Genomic DNA, 8198 nt, shown 5'->3' on the forward strand with positions numbered 1-8198 from the left:
AGAAACAAATTGTTTGATTTGCTATATAAGTTGTGCTCCTACCTCTTTATCTATGTGGTACCTGGTAATTTTTTTTATCAATCTGTATTTAGCTCCTTTATATTTAGACTATTAAGCTTAAGGCAAATATTTTTCAAACATATTTTATTTCTAAGGCAACTATTTTTAAAGCTTGTTCTCTCAATGTAAGAATATCACTTCACAAATGGGTTGAAGATTGTTCCCTCTTTTTGATTTCTCTAAAGGAGACTGTATAAATTATTTATTCTTTGAATTAAAAGTAGAACACTCCAATGGAGCTATTTGGGTTTGAAGTTTGTTAGAAGGAATTATTTCTCTAATTATATTTTTATTGAACTTTAATATACAGAAAAGGATATATAAAATAAATGAAGAGATCAATAATTATCAGAAAGTGAACACATCAGTGTTACCACCACTCAAGTCAAGGAATAAAAAATTACCTGCAGACCAGAAGCCGATCTCTTGCCCTCTCCCAATACTTTCATGTAATCATTTCCTCAAAAGTAACTAGATATCCTGACTTCTAACACCATAGATTAGGTTTGCCTGTTTCTGAATTTCATACAAATGGAATAATATAGTGTATGTATATCATATTTGGCTTCTTTTAGTTAACATATTTATAAGAATCATCCATGCTATGGCAAGTAGCTGTGGTTCCTTCATCTCCATTGTTTTATAATATACCATTGTATGTGTATATCACAATTTATTGATTATTCTACTATTGATGAGCATTTGTGTTGTTTTCATTCAGCTTGATGCTATTGTAAATAATACATCTATAAACAGTATTGTATTTTTTTTTTGCACAATGTGGTCTCATTTCTAGAGAGATATATGCCTAAGAGTAGAATATTACTGGGTCATAGAGCATGTCTATGTTTAAACTTTAATAGATAATTAAAAAAACATATTGCACCAATTTACCCTTCCATCAATGGTGTATGTGAGTGAGTTCCCATTGTTCAACTAACACCTAATGTCATTAGTCTTTTTATTTTAACTATTCCTTGTAGGTATGTATTGGTATCTACTTTGCTCTCTGATCCTTTCTTATGCGTGAATTTTGATTTTGGCAGGGAAGAGCATTAGAAAAAAGTACTGTAGTACATATTATTTACTGGGTCCATATGGGGGAGTGCTGGGAGAGAACATGGGAGCACAGGAGCTTGGAGGCAGAGGGGATAGTGTAAGTCCCCAGGAATTTTCAAAAACATTAGAGAAATTTCCCCAGGTCATGGACTTGGGAATTGAGAAAATTCTACTTAAATTTCAAATGCTGGGAGGGCTCTGCAGCAAGCTGTGCTATACACCACTGAAGTTACTCCTGTGTTAGCCAATTCAGCAGCTGCATATCCCTGAAGTCCCCAAGTAAAAGAACACTTTATACTTACGAAAAATCCCCTAACCCCCAGCAGTTAGTAAATTTGCATAGATTTATTATTTAATTTTAGGAATAGCCTCATGTCCAGAAAACCTGTTAGGACTAACCAGGCTGAACACTCACTGTCCTAGGTTAGTCAAAGGAGTTTGCTGAGCACCACACCTGGATATGTCAAATTCCTAAGATGCTCAAGATTCACGTGAAATAGAAATACTTTTCCCAGGAAAATCCATGTCATTGGGAAGTAAACACCTGCACCTTCCTTGGAACCTGAAGAAAAGGGTGAGAAGGCCAGAGCAGCTATGTGGGAGTGGGGTGGGGACACACATGCTAGGAGTAGGTGCATCCTTTCTTCAGCACTCCCAAATCGTCTCAGAGCATTTCCCAGGTGTCCTGGAGAGGCCACAGAGGTCAGTTACCTGCACAAGGCTGCTCAGCAGGGATGGCAGGAGATACTGTTGCTTGTAGGGTTTAAGGCTGTCCAGGTGTACGTCTGGTCCAGGTTCAGAGCCTGAGGAATCACTGAGGACAGACAGATCCTTCTGGGGACACAGCATCCCCTGGTCCCACTGGTGTCCACCTGTATGATTTCTCCTCCTCTTTCAAGGAACACTTTAGGTTACCATTACGGGCTCTGTTCTCAGAGATGGTGGGTTCCAATGTACCTTGAGGCCTTCTTAGCTGCCCTGCTGGAAGCCACAGGTTCTTTAAAAATGAGAAGAGCAAGCAGGGTCCTCCCTAGGCCATCCCAAGAGAAGAGGACTTAGGGATGAAGGGGAGAAAAACAGCAAAGATCCCAGATGCTTCTAATTCCAACCTCTGGAAAAAGAAACAGACTATCTGAGCTTATTCAACCAGCTACAACCAGTTACACCAGCCAGGGTCTATTGTGGGGTTCTGGTCACTGAGGTGAATTCTTTCTCTGCTCTGGAGTTTTTCTGAGGGCCTTAGGTTCATTTCCACAGTCCTTATTTAGATGGGGTTCCTCTAAAGGATCTAGCATCCTACTTCCCTTCTTTCACCTCTTTCTTCCTCTTCTAAACTTTAGAGCTTAACTAATTCCATCTTCCATGACTAGACTAATTAACTAACTAATTCCATCACGCCGTGTTTCTATATGAGGCCACATTCTGAGGTTTTGGGAAGGACATGAAGTTTTGGAGGACACTATCCTGCTAAAACCTTGGTTTCAGACTTCAAGCCTCTGTTGAAATGAACAACAAATTTCTGTTGTTTTAAACCATTTGGTTTCTGGCACTTTGCTATGGGAGGCCCTAGGAAACTAATACATGTAGGAAACTGGAAGTCGACCCAGAAAGCATTCGGAACCCACTAGCCAGTCAGTGAAATGGAGGAACCACTTGAATAAGAGATATCCAGTCCCCAAGGCCTTGGGAGGACCTTCCCAATCCTGCCATCAGTGATGTCCCTTATATCCTTGGACACTAAAGATGCTCAGAGTAAAATGGAAGAATGTTCTGGAGGTCAATGACATGATCTGGGCCCTTTAACATGATCAGAATCCTTAGCTGCAGGAAAAGTAGGTGAAAGTCAGGTACTCTTTCAGTATCACTTACTTTGATGTTCCCTGGCTTTTCTTCTTTTGGTATTATAAGGACAAGAGATACAAAACCAAGAAACTAGGTAATGATATTAACCTGGTCTCTTACAGAAGGCTTTAGGAGGAAAGACAACTCCTCCAGACTCCTGTTCATGATACGGGAGGCTTAGTGTATAAAATTATGTTTTCTGTAAGCCCAGAAGGAAAACATCTACAAAAGCATCTCTTGCTGCCACCCACTCTGGCAGTAATCAAAACACCCTCATACCGGAGCCCTCAGGAGTATTGGAGATGTAAACAGGTATTCACACTTGTGCTGTGGCCAAAGCCGGAAACAGCCAATCGTTACAATCTCCTTCCTGTGAGATTTCTCAGGGGCAGGGCTCCCACTAAGGGCCTAGGAAACCAGTTATAAAAGTGACAGAAAGGGTAAGACTCTGCCACACAGCCTGGGCAGCAGGCAGGCATGTGATTTCCTCTGGCTGACCATGCAGCCACTGCTTTTTTGTTTTCTCTTCTGATTGTCCCTGACGTTGGCCTCAGCATCTTCTTTTATTTCTCCCTTCAGTCATGTCCCTAATGTAGTAGGCTGAATAATTTGGTCCCCTGTGTCCTGGATCCTGTGAATATGTTAAATTACTTGACAATAGAGACTTGGCAGATGGAATTAAGGTTGCTAATTAGTTGACTTTAAGGAGATTATTTTGGATTGTCTTAGGTAAGCCCATAGTGAAATCAGAGGATTCTTAAAAGTAGAAGAGGAAGGCAGAGATATGCAGTGGAATAGGGGGACAGAGGAGAGATTAGAAGCATGGGAGAGACTTTACCTGACATTACTGGCTTTGAAAATGGAAGAAGGAGGCCGTAAGCCAAGGCATGTGTCAAGTCTCTAAAACCTGGTAATGGCTCTCAACTGGCAGCCAGTAAGAAAATGAGGCCTCAGTCCTACAATGGCATGAAACTAAATTCTGCCAATAACCAGAATGAACCAGAATATGGGTTCTCCCCAAGGACCTCCAAAGAAAAATAGGCCTGTTAACATCTTAATTTGGGCCTTGTGAGATTCTAAGCAGAAACTTAGCCAACCTGCCAGATTTCTGATCTAAGGATGCTGTAAGATAATTAATTTGTGTTGTTTTAAGCTGCTAAATTTGTCATAACTTGTTATAGCAGCAATAGGAAACTAACACACCTAACAAATCTGGTTCCCTCAGGAAGTAAACTCAGGTTCCTCTGGTGGAGAACAAGGAGCAGTTTTCATTAATTTTGCTCTCCCCACTCATCTGTGTCTTGACATTGAATAGTGTGATCCTCTTCACTATGAATGAGCCCAGCAACCAAACTTTGTTGCAGGGAAAGAATTATGGGTTAAGCTCAGTTTCTTCTTCCGAGAAGACTCAAGTCTGTTTACCTAAACCAAATTGCATGGGGGAAAAAATTGCCAAATATATATAAGCCTAATGAACAAATTTCCTAATCACATCCTCTCCTAAAATTTATACAGTATCCACCAAGTTTACCTGTTATTTTTGCACTCTTCAGGGGGTTCTTTTTTATTTTGCTTACTTCTCAGTATTTCATTTTTAAATAATATGATACATGTGAAAACTATTTTTCAACATATTAAATCGTTAAAGCTATTAGATGGATGTATTATTCAAATTCACCTCTTAAATAGCTCAGAAGTTTACCTGCATGTCACAAGTATGTTCATATAAATTTAACACCAAGATATTATTTTCAATAACTAATACAGTTATAGCATGGCTTTTAAAAATTTATTTGAAGAAAGATGAGAGGAAAAATGAGAGATAGTAAATCTGTGGTAGAGAGGCTTTTGGAAAGCTGGTAGTTCAATCTGTGGGGAGATCAAGAAGTACTGAAAGTTCAACATTGTTGTGAAAACATCCACACAATATTAGTAGATAAGTAATTACATTTAAAAAATGAAGATAATATTTGAACTAATAAAAAAATTCAATGCCATATTTCAGTATATCCTTTAGGATCTTTTTTGGTGCAAAATAAGCCCCAACTCAAGTAGCTTAAACAGTGAGGAAATTTATTCTCCCATCCAACTGGAAGTCTAGAAGAGAAATAGTCTTCTAGATCAATTGGTAAAGCAGCTTCATGCCACTGTTAAGAACCCGGATTCTTTCCCTGTCTCTAGCTTGCCCTTCTCAGCAGGCAGTTTGGCCCTCGGGCTGACACTCTTGTGGTCCCAGGATGATGGCCAAAAGCCCAGGCATCCCATGCAGACACATCACCATCCAGACAAAAGAAGGGATCATTTTATCTGTAATCTCTCATATATGAACAATCATAGCAAACCAAGTCCTAACTATACGCCAAGTGCATTATGTATATAACTTCATGTAATCCTGTCAACAGCCCTATATAGTAATATAATTGTCATCTCCATTTTCTAGCAGACAGAGGCACAAAAAGTTAAACCACTGGCATTAGTTACTAAGTGGTAGAACCAGAATTCAAATCCAAGCAGCTCATGCTGAGCCACTGCACCACACTGCTTCTCGCATAATCAGTTCTGCCCTTTGAGAGTCATGGAGAGTCCAGAAATATTAGGGTCCCACCATTGAGTGTGTTCAATGAATGATGCTGGTGCAATGGGTTAGCTCCTTGAGGAGATAGACAAAGTGCATCTCCTAAGATAAGACAGTAAAATTAAATGGAAAGCGCCATACTTTCTGCCCCAATCTGGTATCTTTTAACAAGCACAACACAAGCACTCACCATGCTGCTGTGGTCAGTGATGACCTTGGACTTCCTGGTGTTGACACCACACTGTCAAGTTTCTACATGACTTCTCCCTCATGTAAACATGTGACTCATATTTGGCCCTCAAGAAGAAAACAAAACAGAAATAAAGAAAAAGCAGAAGGAAGAAGAGAAAAAAAGAATGCAGTGGGGAGAGAGAGAGAGATGATAGATAAGAAAGCCTTTCTACCATAGAATCATAAAACCCCTTCCCTTTGGCTTCATGCTCCCTTGGTCTTGATAACAGAATTTTATCTGTAAGGCTAGATTTATTTAATATCTTTAGTAGAAAATAACAAAACAAATGCCAATTAGCTTATGGGAAATGTATTAAAATCACACAGAACTCAATGGCAAGGATATAGCCAGACCTCAGAAATCACTGGATTCAGGGAATGAAACCCCATGGGAAACCCAAGTAGGACTGTCTTTTGATTCTGCTTCTCTCCATGTGTCTACTTTATTCTTCATTTTGGGGACCAGTTCTTTTCTTCTGACTGCTTGTTGGTATATGGCCATCAGTATATAGTGCAAAAAAATGACGTGTTATACAGCCATTCCTAGAGAACTCATTTCCATTCTGATTTCCTAACTCCCCCTCTTGCCTCTTTCTTTCCTTATTTTCTCCAAATTCCTGGGTAAGGTTCTCTGTTTAATCCATCTGGGGTTGGGGCCTACCCTTGGCTTTTATTTCTATGGATGACAGAAAGAGGACTCAGGTGATAAACTGAAGATGTTGCTTTCTACTATGCAGCTATTCTCAAAGGTGATGCGGGATGAGAATAACATGGGAATAGAAGGATTTTTTATTATGAAAATTTTCCAATACACACAAAAATAAAGACATTAATATAACGAACCCCATACACGATCACCCAGATTCAGACATAACACTTCAATACGTGTCTCTAAAAGCTACGGATATTTACTCATATAAGCACAATGCCATTAGTACACTTAAAAATGTCAACAATAATTCTTTGGTATTTTCTAATATCTAATCAATACTTAAATTTCCCTACTGGCAGGGAAGTTTTTATATTTGGTTTTGTTGAATCAGGATCCAAACAAGATTTTCATGTTTTACGCCTCATAAATATCTTTTAACCTAGAGCAGTTCTCAAGCAACTATCTGACTCAGTTTTTATGACCTATGAAGAAATCAGGTTAGTTGTTCTACTGAATGTTCCACCCACTGGATTTGTCTGTCTGCTTCTTCATGATGTCTTCTAACCTGTTGCTCTGTTCCCATAACCTAAAAGTTAGTTAGAAGGGCTTGATTAGTTTCAGTTCAACTTTTTGGGAAAGTACACTTCATAGTGATGCTGTATCTTTCCTGTTGCATCAAATTAGTAGGTGTTAAATGTCTGATTGTCCCACTCTTACAGATGCTAAGACTGATCAGGTGGTGACAGCTTGATCCTTCTCTTGTGAAGGTCATTATAAAATGCTTGCTTAAAGTTTTCAACAATTGACAGTCTTCCTGAGTCATTTATTTCAATATGAATTACAATCATGATTTTCATATTTTATTATTCCTTTTATATTTATTATCAGGAATTCTTCTGTAGAAAAAAAAATCTTCATTAATCAACTAAGGTTATGTGGTTACCATGAAGTACCGTTCACACAAGTAAGGCAAAACAAATTCTTAATTCTTTTTTAATTGCCTATTTTCAGTTATCTACTGTGGTGACAAACGGGTTGTTTTCATTTGGATAGAGGGCTCTCTTTTTGAGTACAATGAGAAACATTTAGGTTTTATATATGCAGTTCAGAGCTTTCCAAGACCACCATCAGGCTCAACAATTAGCTAGAAGGACTCATAGAACTCGGCAAAGCTGTTATGTTCACAGTTATGATTTATTACAATAAGAGGATGTGGATTAAAATCAGCAACAGGAAAAAGCACATGGGGCAGAGTGCAGGAGAGAGCTGGCACAAAGCTTTCAGTTCTCCTCTCCCAGAAGAGGTGTGCAGACAGTGCTTATTTCTCCTAGTAGCAATGTGTGACAATATGCATGGAGTATTGCCAACCACGGAAGATCACCTGAGCCTTGATATGCAGAGATTTTATTGGGTAATCATCACATAGATATGGCTGACCACCCACTTGGCTAACCTTATTTTCCAGCCCCTCCAGAGATGGAACTGATATTAAATGGCCCAAAGCTCCCATCATAAATCACATTGTTAGCATAGACTATCTGGCATAGCCCAAGAGTCCCAGGCAAACAAAGACATTATTATCAGGCAGAATATTCCAAGGGCTTCCAGGTTATCTCCAAGGAGCTGGAGCAAAGGGCTAAATCTATCTTTGGGTAAGGTTAATCTATTATTGCACAACATATATTCAATGTATTTCAATAAACTACAGTCATTATTCTCCTGATATATAAATTTTTCCATAATGGGTCTATGTCCTTTGACATGACTCAATTAGTCTTT

Source organism: Eulemur rufifrons, chromosome 8 (genome assembly GCF_041146395.1).
Source record: "Eulemur rufifrons isolate Redbay chromosome 8, OSU_ERuf_1, whole genome shotgun sequence".
In the NCBI taxonomy this organism is placed as follows: domain Eukaryota; kingdom Metazoa; phylum Chordata; class Mammalia; order Primates; family Lemuridae; genus Eulemur; species Eulemur rufifrons.